We start from the raw sequence: 13985 nt of genomic DNA, 5'->3' as shown, positions 1-13985 counted from the left end.
AACCTCCCCGTCGGGGAATCGAACCCCGGTCTCCCGCGTGACAGGCGGGGATACTCACCACTATACTAACGAGGATTGGCTGCGTCGAAACCTCTGACATCACACTCCGAGAAAGTGCACACGAGGCATGTGAGTGCTCAGAGGATCCACTGTGGGCCCTGCTCATTTTTCCTTTTTTGCACTTTCAGATAAGAGAGGTGAGACTGTGAAGAAAACTGCCATTTTGCCCTCACTGGCCAGAGTCAGTGCTCCTTTGGATGAGAGAAATGGGCCAGCCAGCAGACATCCGAATGATGGCAAAGCTGTCTATAGTGTCTGGGAGATTTAGTCAAACTTTTGCTCGGCTGACAACTATGGCCTCATTCACACAGCGGTTTTTTCTAGGCAGCACACTGACCCTAGAAGGATCTAGTGTCCTTAACAAGGGCGAAGAGATAGTAGAAGTGGTTATTAGCCATTTTTACCCTACATACAGGAGCCTCAATACTGAATAGAAGCAGGAAGTAGCGCAAATAAACTTTGACATCCAGGTACCTTTATAGATGATGTTTGCTCTTATTGGAGTCTTTCTCATCCTTTTTGTTTCCATCTGTTCTAGATGCCATGATAACTTTGGACATGCTCTGCTCATCTCTGCAGACAATTCCCTCTTCTCCGCTCTTCTGCAGGACATGTCGATGGGGTGTCCTTGAATAGCAAGGACACCGTGTAGTTTATCAACAATGACACAAATGTCAACAGCAAAATCCACACCAACTATAGTTAGTAAATGCCTGCTACAGGCTTCAATTAACACCACAACATAGAGACAACTACTTCTGCAAATCAGTTAGGCACACGATTCGAGACGGTAAACACTGTGAGCAAAATGCGGAATCGGAAGAAACCAGCTTCAGCATCGATCTACCTGGGATGAAACTAGTGAACATGACCTCTAAAAAGCTGCTCCTGGCCCGTACGGGGATCGAACCCGCGACCTTGGCGTTATTAGCACCACGCTCTAACCAACTGAGCTAACCGGCCATGGGTGTGGCATTACGTCCCTGCCGGGAAAAAAATGGAAAGCTGTACGAGCGCGATCCTTTTTTTTTTTTTTTAGGGGGGGGGGGGGGGGGATGGATTTAGCACACATGTAGGGACTTTTGGTGGTAGACGCATATGTAACGCGTGACAGTCGAACAATAAAAGATCAAAAGCTCCTGCTTATGAAGATATTGCCGGATCAATCAGGTTCACGTAGCAGTGGCAAGAACATAAGAAACCTCCCCGTCGGGGAATCGAACCCCGGTCTCCCGCGTGACAGGCGGGGATACTCACCACTATACTAACGAGGATTGGCTGCGTCGAAACCTCTGACATCACACTCCGAGAAAGTGCACACGAGGCATGTGAGTGCTCAGAGGATCCACTGTGGGCCCTGCTCATTTTTCCTTTTTTGCACTTTCAGATAAGAGAGGTGAGACTGTGAAGAAAACTGCCATTTTGCCCTCACTGGCCAGAGTCAGTGCTCCTTTGGATGAGAGAAATGGGCCAGCCAGCAGACATCCGAATGATGGCAAAGCTGTCTATAGTGTCTGGGAGATTTAGTCAAACTTTTGCTCGGCTGACAACTATGGCCTCATTCACACAGCGGTTTTTTCTAGGCAGCACACTGACCCTAGAAGGATCTAGTGTCCTTAACAAGGGCGAAGAGATAGTAGAAGTGGTTATTAGCCATTTTTACCCTACATACAGGAGCCTCAATACTGAATAGAAGCAGGAAGTAGCGCAAATAAACTTTGACATCCAGGTACCTTTATAGATGATGTTTGCTCTTATTGGAGTCTTTCTCATCCTTTTTGTTTCCATCTGTTCTAGATGCCATGATAACTTTGGACATGCTCTGCTCATCTCTGCAGACAATTCCCTCTTCTCCGCTCTTCTGCAGGACATGTCGATGGGGTGTCCTTGAATAGCAAGGACACCGTGTAGTTTATCAACAATGACACAAATGTCAACAGCAAAATCCACACCAACTATAGTTAGTAAATGCCTGCTACAGGCTTCAATTAACACCACAACATAGAGACAACTACTTCTGCAAATCAGTTAGGCACACGATTCGAGACGGTAAACACTGTGAGCAAAATGCGGAATCGGAAGAAACCAGCTTCAGCATCGATCTACCTGGGATGAAACTAGTGAACATGACCTCTAAAAAGCTGCTCCTGGCCCGTACGGGGATCGAACCCGCGACCTTGGCGTTATTAGCACCACGCTCTAACCAACTGAGCTAACCGGCCATGGGTGTGGCATTACGTCCCTGCCGGGAAAAAAATGGAAAGCTGTACGAGCGCGATCCTTTTTTTTTTTTTTTAGGGGGGGGGGGGGGGGATGGATTTAGCACACATGTAGGGACTTTTGGTGGTAGACGCATATGTAACGCGTGACAGTCGAACAATAAAAGATCAAAAGCTCCTGCTTATGAAGATATTGCCGGATCAATCAGGTTCACGTAGCAGTGGCAAGAACATAAGAAACCTCCCCGTCGGGGAATCGAACCCCGGTCTCCCGCGTGACAGGCGGGGATACTCACCACTATACTAACGAGGATTGGCTGCGTCGAAACCTCTGACATCACACTCCGAGAAAGTGCACACGAGGCATGTGAGTGCTCAGAGGATCCACTGTGGGCCCTGCTCATTTTTCCTTTTTTGCACTTTCAGATAAGAGAGGTGAGACTGTGAAGAAAACTGCCATTTTGCCCTCACTGGCCAGAGTCAGTGCTCCTTTGGATGAGAGAAATGGGCCAGCCAGCAGACATCCGAATGATGGCAAAGCTGTCTATAGTGTCTGGGAGATTTAGTCAAACTTTTGCTCGGCTGACAACTATGGCCTCATTCACACAGCGGTTTTTTCTAGGCAGCACACTGACCCTAGAAGGATCTAGTGTCCTTAACAAGGGCGAAGAGATAGTAGAAGTGGTTATTAGCCATTTTTACCCTACATACAGGAGCCTCAATACTGAATAGAAGCAGGAAGTAGCGCAAATAAACTTTGACATCCAGGTACCTTTATAGATGATGTTTGCTCTTATTGGAGTCTTTCTCATCCTTTTTGTTTCCATCTGTTCTAGATGCCATGATAACTTTGGACATGCTCTGCTCATCTCTGCAGACAATTCCCTCTTCTCCGCTCTTCTGCAGGACATGTCGATGGGGTGTCCTTGAATAGCAAGGACACCGTGTAGTTTATCAACAATGACACAAATGTCAACAGCAAAATCCACACCAACTATAGTTAGTAAATGCCTGCTACAGGCTTCAATTAACACCACAACATAGAGACAACTACTTCTGCAAATCAGTTAGGCACACGATTCGAGACGGTAAACACTGTGAGCAAAATGCGGAATCGGAAGAAACCAGCTTCAGCATCGATCTACCTGGGATGAAACTAGTGAACATGACCTCTAAAAAGCTGCTCCTGGCCCGTACGGGGATCGAACCCGCGACCTTGGCGTTATTAGCACCACGCTCTAACCAACTGAGCTAACCGGCCATGGGTGTGGCATTACGTCCCTGCCGGGAAAAAAATGGAAAGCTGTACGAGCGCGATCCTTTTTTTTTTTTTTTAGGGGGGGGGGGGGGGGATGGATTTAGCACACATGTAGGGACTTTTGGTGGTAGACGCATATGTAACGCGTGACAGTCGAACAATAAAAGATCAAAAGCTCCTGCTTATGAAGATATTGCCGGATCAATCAGGTTCACGTAGCAGTGGCAAGAACATAAGAAACCTCCCCGTCGGGGAATCGAACCCCGGTCTCCCGCGTGACAGGCGGGGATACTCACCACTATACTAACGAGGATTGGCTGCGTCGAAACCTCTGACATCACACTCCGAGAAAGTGCACACGAGGCATGTGAGTGCTCAGAGGATCCACTGTGGGCCCTGCTCATTTTTCCTTTTTTGCACTTTCAGATAAGAGAGGTGAGACTGTGAAGAAAACTGCCATTTTGCCCTCACTGGCCAGAGTCAGTGCTCCTTTGGATGAGAGAAATGGGCCAGCCAGCAGACATCCGAATGATGGCAAAGCTGTCTATAGTGTCTGGGAGATTTAGTCAAACTTTTGCTCGGCTGACAACTATGGCCTCATTCACACAGCGGTTTTTTCTAGGCAGCACACTGACCCTAGAAGGATCTAGTGTCCTTAACAAGGGCGAAGAGATAGTAGAAGTGGTTATTAGCCATTTTTACCCTACATACAGGAGCCTCAATACTGAATAGAAGCAGGAAGTAGCGCAAATAAACTTTGACATCCAGGTACCTTTATAGATGATGTTTGCTCTTATTGGAGTCTTTCTCATCCTTTTTGTTTCCATCTGTTCTAGATGCCATGATAACTTTGGACATGCTCTGCTCATCTCTGCAGACAATTCCCTCTTCTCCGCTCTTCTGCAGGACATGTCGATGGGGTGTCCTTGAATAGCAAGGACACCGTGTAGTTTATCAACAATGACACAAATGTCAACAGCAAAATCCACACCAACTATAGTTAGTAAATGCCTGCTACAGGCTTCAATTAACACCACAACATAGAGACAACTACTTCTGCAAATCAGTTAGGCACACGATTCGAGACGGTAAACACTGTGAGCAAAATGCGGAATCGGAAGAAACCAGCTTCAGCATCGATCTACCTGGGATGAAACTAGTGAACATGACCTCTAAAAAGCTGCTCCTGGCCCGTACGGGGATCGAACCCGCGACCTTGGCGTTATTAGCACCACGCTCTAACCAACTGAGCTAACCGGCCATGGGTGTGGCATTACGTCCCTGCCGGGAAAAAAATGGAAAGCTGTACGAGCGCGATCCTTTTTTTTTTTTTTTAGGGGGGGGGGGGGGGGATGGATTTAGCACACATGTAGGGACTTTTGGTGGTAGACGCATATGTAACGCGTGACAGTCGAACAATAAAAGATCAAAAGCTCCTGCTTATGAAGATATTGCCGGATCAATCAGGTTCACGTAGCAGTGGCAAGAACATAAGAAACCTCCCCGTCGGGGAATCGAACCCCGGTCTCCCGCGTGACAGGCGGGGATACTCACCACTATACTAACGAGGATTGGCTGCGTCGAAACCTCTGACATCACACTCCGAGAAAGTGCACACGAGGCATGTGAGTGCTCAGAGGATCCACTGTGGGCCCTGCTCATTTTTCCTTTTTTGCACTTTCAGATAAGAGAGGTGAGACTGTGAAGAAAACTGCCATTTTGCCCTCACTGGCCAGAGTCAGTGCTCCTTTGGATGAGAGAAATGGGCCAGCCAGCAGACATCCGAATGATGGCAAAGCTGTCTATAGTGTCTGGGAGATTTAGTCAAACTTTTGCTCGGCTGACAACTATGGCCTCATTCACACAGCGGTTTTTTCTAGGCAGCACACTGACCCTAGAAGGATCTAGTGTCCTTAACAAGGGCGAAGAGATAGTAGAAGTGGTTATTAGCCATTTTTACCCTACATACAGGAGCCTCAATACTGAATAGAAGCAGGAAGTAGCGCAAATAAACTTTGACATCCAGGTACCTTTATAGATGATGTTTGCTCTTATTGGAGTCTTTCTCATCCTTTTTGTTTCCATCTGTTCTAGATGCCATGATAACTTTGGACATGCTCTGCTCATCTCTGCAGACAATTCCCTCTTCTCCGCTCTTCTGCAGGACATGTCGATGGGGTGTCCTTGAATAGCAAGGACACCGTGTAGTTTATCAACAATGACACAAATGTCAACAGCAAAATCCACACCAACTATAGTTAGTAAATGCCTGCTACAGGCTTCAATTAACACCACAACATAGAGACAACTACTTCTGCAAATCAGTTAGGCACACGATTCGAGACGGTAAACACTGTGAGCAAAATGCGGAATCGGAAGAAACCAGCTTCAGCATCGATCTACCTGGGATGAAACTAGTGAACATGACCTCTAAAAAGCTGCTCCTGGCCCGTACGGGGATCGAACCCGCGACCTTGGCGTTATTAGCACCACGCTCTAACCAACTGAGCTAACCGGCCATGGGTGTGGCATTACGTCCCTGCCGGGAAAAAAATGGAAAGCTGTACGAGCGCGATCCTTTTTTTTTTTTTTTAGGGGGGGGGGGGGGGGGATGGATTTAGCACACATGTAGGGACTTTTGGTGGTAGACGCATATGTAACGCGTGACAGTCGAACAATAAAAGATCAAAAGCTCCTGCTTATGAAGATATTGCCGGATCAATCAGGTTCACGTAGCAGTGGCAAGAACATAAGAAACCTCCCCGTCGGGGAATCGAACCCCGGTCTCCCGCGTGACAGGCGGGGATACTCACCACTATACTAACGAGGATTGGCTGCGTCGAAACCTCTGACATCACACTCCGAGAAAGTGCACACGAGGCATGTGAGTGCTCAGAGGATCCACTGTGGGCCCTGCTCATTTTTCCTTTTTTGCACTTTCAGATAAGAGAGGTGAGACTGTGAAGAAAACTGCCATTTTGCCCTCACTGGCCAGAGTCAGTGCTCCTTTGGATGAGAGAAATGGGCCAGCCAGCAGACATCCGAATGATGGCAAAGCTGTCTATAGTGTCTGGGAGATTTAGTCAAACTTTTGCTCGGCTGACAACTATGGCCTCATTCACACAGCGGTTTTTTCTAGGCAGCACACTGACCCTAGAAGGATCTAGTGTCCTTAACAAGGGCGAAGAGATAGTAGAAGTGGTTATTAGCCATTTTTACCCTACATACAGGAGCCTCAATACTGAATAGAAGCAGGAAGTAGCGCAAATAAACTTTGACATCCAGGTACCTTTATAGATGATGTTTGCTCTTATTGGAGTCTTTCTCATCCTTTTTGTTTCCATCTGTTCTAGATGCCATGATAACTTTGGACATGCTCTGCTCATCTCTGCAGACAATTCCCTCTTCTCCAGGACATGTCGATGGGGTGTCCTTGAATAGCAAGGACACCGTGTAGTTTATCAACAATGACACAAATGTCAACAGCAAAATCCACACCAACTATAGTTAGTAAATGCCTGCTACAGGCTTCAATTAACACCACAACATAGAGACAACTACTTCTGCAAATCAGTTAGGCACACGATTCGAGACGGTAAACACTGTGAGCAAAATGCGGAATCGGAAGAAACCAGCTTCAGCATCGATCTACCTGGGATGAAACTAGTGAACATGACCTCTAAAAAGCTGCTCCTGGCCCGTACGGGGATCGAACCCGCGACCTTGGCGTTATTAGCACCACGCTCTAACCAACTGAGCTAACCGGCCATGGGTGTGGCATTACGTCCCTGCCGGGAAAAAAATGGAAAGCTGTACGAGCGCGATCCTTTTTTTTTTTTTTTAGGGGGGGGGGGGGGGATGGATTTAGCACACATGTAGGGACTTTTGGTGGTAGACGCATATGTAACGCGTGACAGTCGAACAATAAAAGATCAAAAGCTCCTGCTTATGAAGATATTGCCGGATCAATCAGGTTCACGTAGCAGTGGCAAGAACATAAGAAACCTCCCCGTCGGGGAATCGAACCCCGGTCTCCCGCGTGACAGGCGGGGATACTCACCACTATACTAACGAGGATTGGCTGCGTCGAAACCTCTGACATCACACTCCGAGAAAGTGCACACGAGGCATGTGAGTGCTCAGAGGATCCACTGTGGGCCCTGCTCATTTTTCCTTTTTTGCACTTTCAGATAAGAGAGGTGAGACTGTGAAGAAAACTGCCATTTTGCCCTCACTGGCCAGAGTCAGTGCTCCTTTGGATGAGAGAAATGGGCCAGCCAGCAGACATCCGAATGATGGCAAAGCTGTCTATAGTGTCTGGGAGATTTAGTCAAACTTTTGCTCGGCTGACAACTATGGCCTCATTCACACAGCGGTTTTTTCTAGGCAGCACACTGACCCTAGAAGGATCTAGTGTCCTTAACAAGGGCGAAGAGATAGTAGAAGTGGTTATTAGCCATTTTTACCCTACATACAGGAGCCTCAATACTGAATAGAAGCAGGAAGTAGCGCAAATAAACTTTGACATCCAGGTACCTTTATAGATGATGTTTGCTCTTATTGGAGTCTTTCTCATCCTTTTTGTTTCCATCTGTTCTAGATGCCATGATAACTTTGGACATGCTCTGCTCATCTCTGCAGACAATTCCCTCTTCTCCGCTCTTCTGCAGGACATGTCGATGGGGTGTCCTTGAATAGCAAGGACACCGTGTAGTTTATCAACAATGACACAAATGTCAACAGCAAAATCCACACCAACTATAGTTAGTAAATGCCTGCTACAGGCTTCAATTAACACCACAACATAGAGACAACTACTTCTGCAAATCAGTTAGGCACACGATTCGAGACGGTAAACACTGTGAGCAAAATGCGGAATCGGAAGAAACCAGCTTCAGCATCGATCTACCTGGGATGAAACTAGTGAACATGACCTCTAAAAAGCTGCTCCTGGCCCGTACGGGGATCGAACCCGCGACCTTGGCGTTATTAGCACCACGCTCTAACCAACTGAGCTAACCGGCCATGGGTGTGGCATTACGTCCCTGCCGGGAAAAAAATGGAAAGCTGTACGAGCGCGATCCTTTTTTTTTTTTTTTAGGGGGGGGGGGGATGGATTTAGCACACATGTAGGGACTTTTGGTGGTAGACGCATATGTAACGCGTGACAGTCGAACAATAAAAGATCAAAAGCTCCTGCTTATGAAGATATTGCCGGATCAATCAGGTTCACGTAGCAGTGGCAAGAACATAAGAAACCTCCCCGTCGGGGAATCGAACCCCGGTCTCCCGCGTGACAGGCGGGGATACTCACCACTATACTAACGAGGATTGGCTGCGTCGAAACCTCTGACATCACACTCCGAGAAAGTGCACACGAGGCATGTGAGTGCTCAGAGGATCCACTGTGGGCCCTGCTCATTTTTCCTTTTTTGCACTTTCAGATAAGAGAGGTGAGACTGTGAAGAAAACTGCCATTTTGCCCTCACTGGCCAGAGTCAGTGCTCCTTTGGATGAGAGAAATGGGCCAGCCAGCAGACATCCGAATGATGGCAAAGCTGTCTATAGTGTCTGGGAGATTTAGTCAAACTTTTGCTCGGCTGACAACTATGGCCTCATTCACACAGCGGTTTTTTCTAGGCAGCACACTGACCCTAGAAGGATCTAGTGTCCTTAACAAGGGCGAAGAGATAGTAGAAGTGGTTATTAGCCATTTTTACCCTACATACAGGAGCCTCAATACTGAATAGAAGCAGGAAGTAGCGCAAATAAACTTTGACATCCAGGTACCTTTATAGATGATGTTTGCTCTTATTGGAGTCTTTCTCATCCTTTTTGTTTCCATCTGTTCTAGATGCCATGATAACTTTGGACATGCTCTGCTCATCTCTGCAGACAATTCCCTCTTCTCCGCTCTTCTGCAGGACATGTCGATGGGGTGTCCTTGAATAGCAAGGACACCGTGTAGTTTATCAACAATGACACAAATGTCAACAGCAAAATCCACACCAACTATAGTTAGTAAATGCCTGCTACAGGCTTCAATTAACACCACAACATAGAGACAACTACTTCTGCAAATCAGTTAGGCACACGATTCGAGACGGTAAACACTGTGAGCAAAATGCGGAATCGGAAGAAACCAGCTTCAGCATCGATCTACCTGGGATGAAACTAGTGAACATGACCTCTAAAAAGCTGCTCCTGGCCCGTACGGGGATCGAACCCGCGACCTTGGCGTTATTAGCACCACGCTCTAACCAACTGAGCTAACCGGCCATGGGTGTGGCATTACGTCCCTGCCGGGAAAAAAATGGAAAGCTGTACGAGCGCGATCCTTTTTTTTTTTTTTTAGGGGGGGGGGGGGGGGGGATGGATTTAGCACACATGTAGGGACTTTTGGTGGTAGACGCATATGTAACGCGTGACAGTCGAACAATAAAAGATCAAAAGCTCCTGCTTATGAAGATATTGCCGGATCAATCAGGTTCACGTAGCAGTGGCAAGAACATAAGAAACCTCCCCGTCGGGGAATCGAACCCCGGTCTCCCGCGTGACAGGCGGGGATACTCACCACTATACTAACGAGGATTGGCTGCGTCGAAACCTCTGACATCACACTCCGAGAAAGTGCACACGAGGCATGTGAGTGCTCAGAGGATCCACTGTGGGCCCTGCTCATTTTTCCTTTTTTGCACTTTCAGATAAGAGAGGTGAGACTGTGAAGAAAACTGCCATTTTGCCCTCACTGGCCAGAGTCAGTGCTCCTTTGGATGAGAGAAATGGGCCAGCCAGCAGACATCCGAATGATGGCAAAGCTGTCTATAGTGTCTGGGAGATTTAGTCAAACTTTTGCTCGGCTGACAACTATGGCCTCATTCACACAGCGGTTTTTTCTAGGCAGCACACTGACCCTAGAAGGATCTAGTGTCCTTAACAAGGGCGAAGAGATAGTAGAAGTGGTTATTAGCCATTTTTACCCTACATACAGGAGCCTCAATACTGAATAGAAGCAGGAAGTAGCGCAAATAAACTTTGACATCCAGGTACCTTTATAGATGATGTTTGCTCTTATTGGAGTCTTTCTCATCCTTTTTGTTTCCATCTGTTCTAGATGCCATGATAACTTTGGACATGCTCTGCTCATCTCTGCAGACAATTCCCTCTTCTCCGCTCTTCTGCAGGACATGTCGATGGGGTGTCCTTGAATAGCAAGGACACCGTGTAGTTTATCAACAATGACACAAATGTCAACAGCAAAATCCACACCAACTATAGTTAGTAAATGCCTGCTACAGGCTTCAATTAACACCACAACATAGAGACAACTACTTCTGCAAATCAGTTAGGCACACGATTCGAGACGGTAAACACTGTGAGCAAAATGCGGAATCGGAAGAAACCAGCTTCAGCATCGATCTACCTGGGATGAAACTAGTGAACATGACCTCTAAAAAGCTGCTCCTGGCCCGTACGGGGATCGAACCCGCGACCTTGGCGTTATTAGCACCACGCTCTAACCAACTGAGCTAACCGGCCATGGGTGTGGCATTACGTCCCTGCCGGGAAAAAAATGGAAAGCTGTACGAGCGCGATCCTTTTTTTTTTTTTTTAGGGGGGGGGGGGGGGGGGATGGATTTAGCACACATGTAGGGACTTTTGGTGGTAGACGCATATGTAACGCGTGACAGTCGAACAATAAAAGATCAAAAGCTCCTGCTTATGAAGATATTGCCGGATCAATCAGGTTCACGTAGCAGTGGCAAGAACATAAGAAACCTCCCCGTCGGGGAATCGAACCCCGGTCTCCCGCGTGACAGGCGGGGATACTCACCACTATACTAACGAGGATTGGCTGCGTCGAAACCTCTGACATCACACTCCGAGAAAGTGCACACGAGGCATGTGAGTGCTCAGAGGATCCACTGTGGGCCCTGCTCATTTTTCCTTTTTTGCACTTTCAGATAAGAGAGGTGAGACTGTGAAGAAAACTGCCATTTTGCCCTCACTGGCCAGAGTCAGTGCTCCTTTGGATGAGAGAAATGGGCCAGCCAGCAGACATCCGAATGATGGCAAAGCTGTCTATAGTGTCTGGGAGATTTAGTCAAACTTTTGCTCGGCTGACAACTATGGCCTCATTCACACAGCGGTTTTTTCTAGGCAGCACACTGACCCTAGAAGGATCTAGTGTCCTTAACAAGGGCGAAGAGATAGTAGAAGTGGTTATTAGCCATTTTTACCCTACATACAGGAGCCTCAATACTGAATAGAAGCAGGAAGTAGCGCAAATAAACTTTGACATCCAGGTACCTTTATAGATGATGTTTGCTCTTATTGGAGTCTTTCTCATCCTTTTTGTTTCCATCTGTTCTAGATGCCATGATAACTTTGGACATGCTCTGCTCATCTCTGCAGACAATTCCCTCTTCTCCGCTCTTCTGCAGGACATGTCGATGGGGTGTCCTTGAATAGCAAGGACACCGTGTAGTTTATCAACAATGACACAAATGTCAACAGCAAAATCCACACCAACTATAGTTAGTAAATGCCTGCTACAGGCTTCAATTAACACCACAACATAGAGACAACTACTTCTGCAAATCAGTTAGGCACACGATTCGAGACGGTAAACACTGTGAGCAAAATGCGGAATCGGAAGAAACCAGCTTCAGCATCGATCTACCTGGGATGAAACTAGTGAACATGACCTCTAAAAAGCTGCTCCTGGCCCGTACGGGGATCGAACCCGCGACCTTGGCGTTATTAGCACCACGCTCTAACCAACTGAGCTAACCGGCCATGGGTGTGGCATTACGTCCCTGCCGGGAAAAAAATGGAAAGCTGTACGAGCGCGATCCTTTTTTTTTTTTTTTAGGGGGGGGGGGGGGGGGATGGATTTAGCACACATGTAGGGACTTTTGGTGGTAGACGCATATGTAACGCGTGACAGTCGAACAATAAAAGATCAAAAGCTCCTGCTTATGAAGATATTGCCGGATCAATCAGGTTCACGTAGCAGTGGCAAGAACATAAGAAACCTCCCCGTCGGGGAATCGAACCCCGGTCTCCCGCGTGACAGGCGGGGATACTCACCACTATACTAACGAGGATTGGCTGCGTCGAAACCTCTGACATCACACTCCGAGAAAGTGCACACGAGGCATGTGAGTGCTCAGAGGATCCACTGTGGGCCCTGCTCATTTTTCCTTTTTTGCACTTTCAGATAAGAGAGGTGAGACTGTGAAGAAAACTGCCATTTTGCCCTCACTGGCCAGAGTCAGTGCTCCTTTGGATGAGAGAAATGGGCCAGCCAGCAGACATCCGAATGATGGCAAAGCTGTCTATAGTGTCTGGGAGATTTAGTCAAACTTTTGCTCGGCTGACAACTATGGCCTCATTCACACAGCGGTTTTTTCTAGGCAGCACACTGACCCTAGAAGGATCTAGTGTCCTTAACAAGGGCGAAGAGATAGTAGAAGTGGTTATTAGCCATTTTTACCCTACATACAGGAGCCTCAATACTGAATAGAAGCAGGAAGTAGCGCAAATAAACTTTGACATCCAGGTACCTTTATAGATGATGTTTGCTCTTATTGGAGTCTTTCTCATCCTTTTTGTTTCCATCTGTTCTAGATGCCATGATAACTTTGGACATGCTCTGCTCATCTCTGCAGACAATTCCCTCTTCTCCGCTCTTCTGCAGGACATGTCGATGGGGTGTCCTTGAATAGCAAGGACACCGTGTAGTTTATCAACAATGACACAAATGTCAACAGCAAAATCCACACCAACTATAGTTAGTAAATGCCTGCTACAGGCTTCAATTAACACCACAACATAGAGACAACTACTTCTGCAAATCAGTTAGGCACACGATTCGAGACGGTAAACACTGTGAGCAAAATGCGGAATCGGAAGAAACCAGCTTCAGCATCGATCTACCTGGGATGAAACTAGTGAACATGACCTCTAAAAAGCTGCTCCTGGCCCGTACGGGGATCGAACCCGCGACCTTGGCGTTATTAGCACCACGCTCTAACCAACTGAGCTAACCGGCCATGGGTGTGGCATTACGTCCCTGCCGGGAAAAAAATGGAAAGCTGTACGAGCGCGATCCTTTTTTTTTTTTTTTAGGGGGGGGGGGGGGGGATGGATTTAGCACACATGTAGGGACTTTTGGTGGTAGACGCATATGTAACGCGTGACAGTCGAACAATAAAAGATCAAAAGCTCCTGCTTATGAAGATATTGCCGGATCAATCAGGTTCACGTAGCAGTGGCAAGAACATAAGAAACCTCCCCGTCGGGGAATCGAACCCCGGTCTCCCGCGTGACAGGCGGGGATACTCACCACTATACTAACGAGGATTGGCTGCGTCGAAACCTCTGACATCACACTCCGAGAAAGTGCACACGAGGCATGTGAGTGCTCAGAGGATCCACTGTGG

The 13985-nt window shown here is 47.3% G+C and overlaps 23 non-coding genes across 23 annotated transcripts; all 23 read right to left on the bottom strand.

Moving 5' to 3' along the window:
- Positions 1 to 3: 3 nt before the first annotated feature.
- On the bottom strand, positions 4 to 75 carry TRNAD-GUC (transfer RNA aspartic acid (anticodon GUC)). Its single transcript has one exon. It is a non-coding gene; the product is annotated as a tRNA-Asp (tRNA).
- An 874-nt stretch (positions 76 to 949) lies between these two features.
- Positions 950 to 1023, bottom strand: TRNAI-AAU (transfer RNA isoleucine (anticodon AAU)). The gene has a single exon. It is a non-coding gene; the product is annotated as a tRNA-Ile (tRNA).
- Positions 1024 to 1262: 239 nt separating this feature from the next.
- TRNAD-GUC (transfer RNA aspartic acid (anticodon GUC)) lies at positions 1263 to 1334 on the bottom strand. The gene has a single exon. It is a non-coding gene; the product is annotated as a tRNA-Asp (tRNA).
- Positions 1335 to 2208: 874 nt separating this feature from the next.
- Positions 2209 to 2282, bottom strand: TRNAI-AAU (transfer RNA isoleucine (anticodon AAU)). Its single transcript has one exon. It is a non-coding gene; the product is annotated as a tRNA-Ile (tRNA).
- A 238-nt stretch (positions 2283 to 2520) lies between these two features.
- Positions 2521 to 2592, bottom strand: TRNAD-GUC (transfer RNA aspartic acid (anticodon GUC)). The gene has a single exon. It is a non-coding gene; the product is annotated as a tRNA-Asp (tRNA).
- Positions 2593 to 3466: 874 nt separating this feature from the next.
- TRNAI-AAU (transfer RNA isoleucine (anticodon AAU)) lies at positions 3467 to 3540 on the bottom strand. The gene has a single exon. It is a non-coding gene; the product is annotated as a tRNA-Ile (tRNA).
- Positions 3541 to 3778: 238 nt separating this feature from the next.
- On the bottom strand, positions 3779 to 3850 carry TRNAD-GUC (transfer RNA aspartic acid (anticodon GUC)). Its single transcript has one exon. It is a non-coding gene; the product is annotated as a tRNA-Asp (tRNA).
- Positions 3851 to 4724: 874 nt separating this feature from the next.
- Positions 4725 to 4798, bottom strand: TRNAI-AAU (transfer RNA isoleucine (anticodon AAU)). The gene has a single exon. It is a non-coding gene; the product is annotated as a tRNA-Ile (tRNA).
- Positions 4799 to 5036: 238 nt separating this feature from the next.
- Positions 5037 to 5108, bottom strand: TRNAD-GUC (transfer RNA aspartic acid (anticodon GUC)). Its single transcript has one exon. It is a non-coding gene; the product is annotated as a tRNA-Asp (tRNA).
- Positions 5109 to 5982: 874 nt separating this feature from the next.
- Positions 5983 to 6056, bottom strand: TRNAI-AAU (transfer RNA isoleucine (anticodon AAU)). The gene has a single exon. It is a non-coding gene; the product is annotated as a tRNA-Ile (tRNA).
- A 239-nt stretch (positions 6057 to 6295) lies between these two features.
- Positions 6296 to 6367, bottom strand: TRNAD-GUC (transfer RNA aspartic acid (anticodon GUC)). The gene has a single exon. It is a non-coding gene; the product is annotated as a tRNA-Asp (tRNA).
- Positions 6368 to 7231: 864 nt separating this feature from the next.
- TRNAI-AAU (transfer RNA isoleucine (anticodon AAU)) lies at positions 7232 to 7305 on the bottom strand. Its single transcript has one exon. It is a non-coding gene; the product is annotated as a tRNA-Ile (tRNA).
- A 237-nt stretch (positions 7306 to 7542) lies between these two features.
- On the bottom strand, positions 7543 to 7614 carry TRNAD-GUC (transfer RNA aspartic acid (anticodon GUC)). The gene has a single exon. It is a non-coding gene; the product is annotated as a tRNA-Asp (tRNA).
- Positions 7615 to 8488: 874 nt separating this feature from the next.
- On the bottom strand, positions 8489 to 8562 carry TRNAI-AAU (transfer RNA isoleucine (anticodon AAU)). Its single transcript has one exon. It is a non-coding gene; the product is annotated as a tRNA-Ile (tRNA).
- A 234-nt stretch (positions 8563 to 8796) lies between these two features.
- On the bottom strand, positions 8797 to 8868 carry TRNAD-GUC (transfer RNA aspartic acid (anticodon GUC)). The gene has a single exon. It is a non-coding gene; the product is annotated as a tRNA-Asp (tRNA).
- Positions 8869 to 9742: 874 nt separating this feature from the next.
- TRNAI-AAU (transfer RNA isoleucine (anticodon AAU)) lies at positions 9743 to 9816 on the bottom strand. The gene has a single exon. It is a non-coding gene; the product is annotated as a tRNA-Ile (tRNA).
- Positions 9817 to 10056: 240 nt separating this feature from the next.
- On the bottom strand, positions 10057 to 10128 carry TRNAD-GUC (transfer RNA aspartic acid (anticodon GUC)). The gene has a single exon. It is a non-coding gene; the product is annotated as a tRNA-Asp (tRNA).
- Positions 10129 to 11002: 874 nt separating this feature from the next.
- On the bottom strand, positions 11003 to 11076 carry TRNAI-AAU (transfer RNA isoleucine (anticodon AAU)). Its single transcript has one exon. It is a non-coding gene; the product is annotated as a tRNA-Ile (tRNA).
- A 240-nt stretch (positions 11077 to 11316) lies between these two features.
- On the bottom strand, positions 11317 to 11388 carry TRNAD-GUC (transfer RNA aspartic acid (anticodon GUC)). The gene has a single exon. It is a non-coding gene; the product is annotated as a tRNA-Asp (tRNA).
- Positions 11389 to 12262: 874 nt separating this feature from the next.
- On the bottom strand, positions 12263 to 12336 carry TRNAI-AAU (transfer RNA isoleucine (anticodon AAU)). Its single transcript has one exon. It is a non-coding gene; the product is annotated as a tRNA-Ile (tRNA).
- Positions 12337 to 12575: 239 nt separating this feature from the next.
- TRNAD-GUC (transfer RNA aspartic acid (anticodon GUC)) lies at positions 12576 to 12647 on the bottom strand. The gene has a single exon. It is a non-coding gene; the product is annotated as a tRNA-Asp (tRNA).
- Positions 12648 to 13521: 874 nt separating this feature from the next.
- TRNAI-AAU (transfer RNA isoleucine (anticodon AAU)) lies at positions 13522 to 13595 on the bottom strand. The gene has a single exon. It is a non-coding gene; the product is annotated as a tRNA-Ile (tRNA).
- A 238-nt stretch (positions 13596 to 13833) lies between these two features.
- On the bottom strand, positions 13834 to 13905 carry TRNAD-GUC (transfer RNA aspartic acid (anticodon GUC)). Its single transcript has one exon. It is a non-coding gene; the product is annotated as a tRNA-Asp (tRNA).
- Between the last annotated feature and the right edge of the window lie 80 nt (positions 13906 to 13985).

Source organism: Dendrobates tinctorius, unplaced genomic scaffold, assembly GCF_039654945.1.
Source record: "Dendrobates tinctorius isolate UK_male_01 unplaced genomic scaffold, ASM3965494v1 ptg000062l, whole genome shotgun sequence".
In the NCBI taxonomy this organism is placed as follows: Eukaryota; Metazoa; Chordata; class Amphibia; order Anura; family Dendrobatidae; genus Dendrobates; species Dendrobates tinctorius.
Note: the sequence above shows the minus strand (reverse complement) of the source record. Positions and strands in the feature narration are given on the sequence as shown.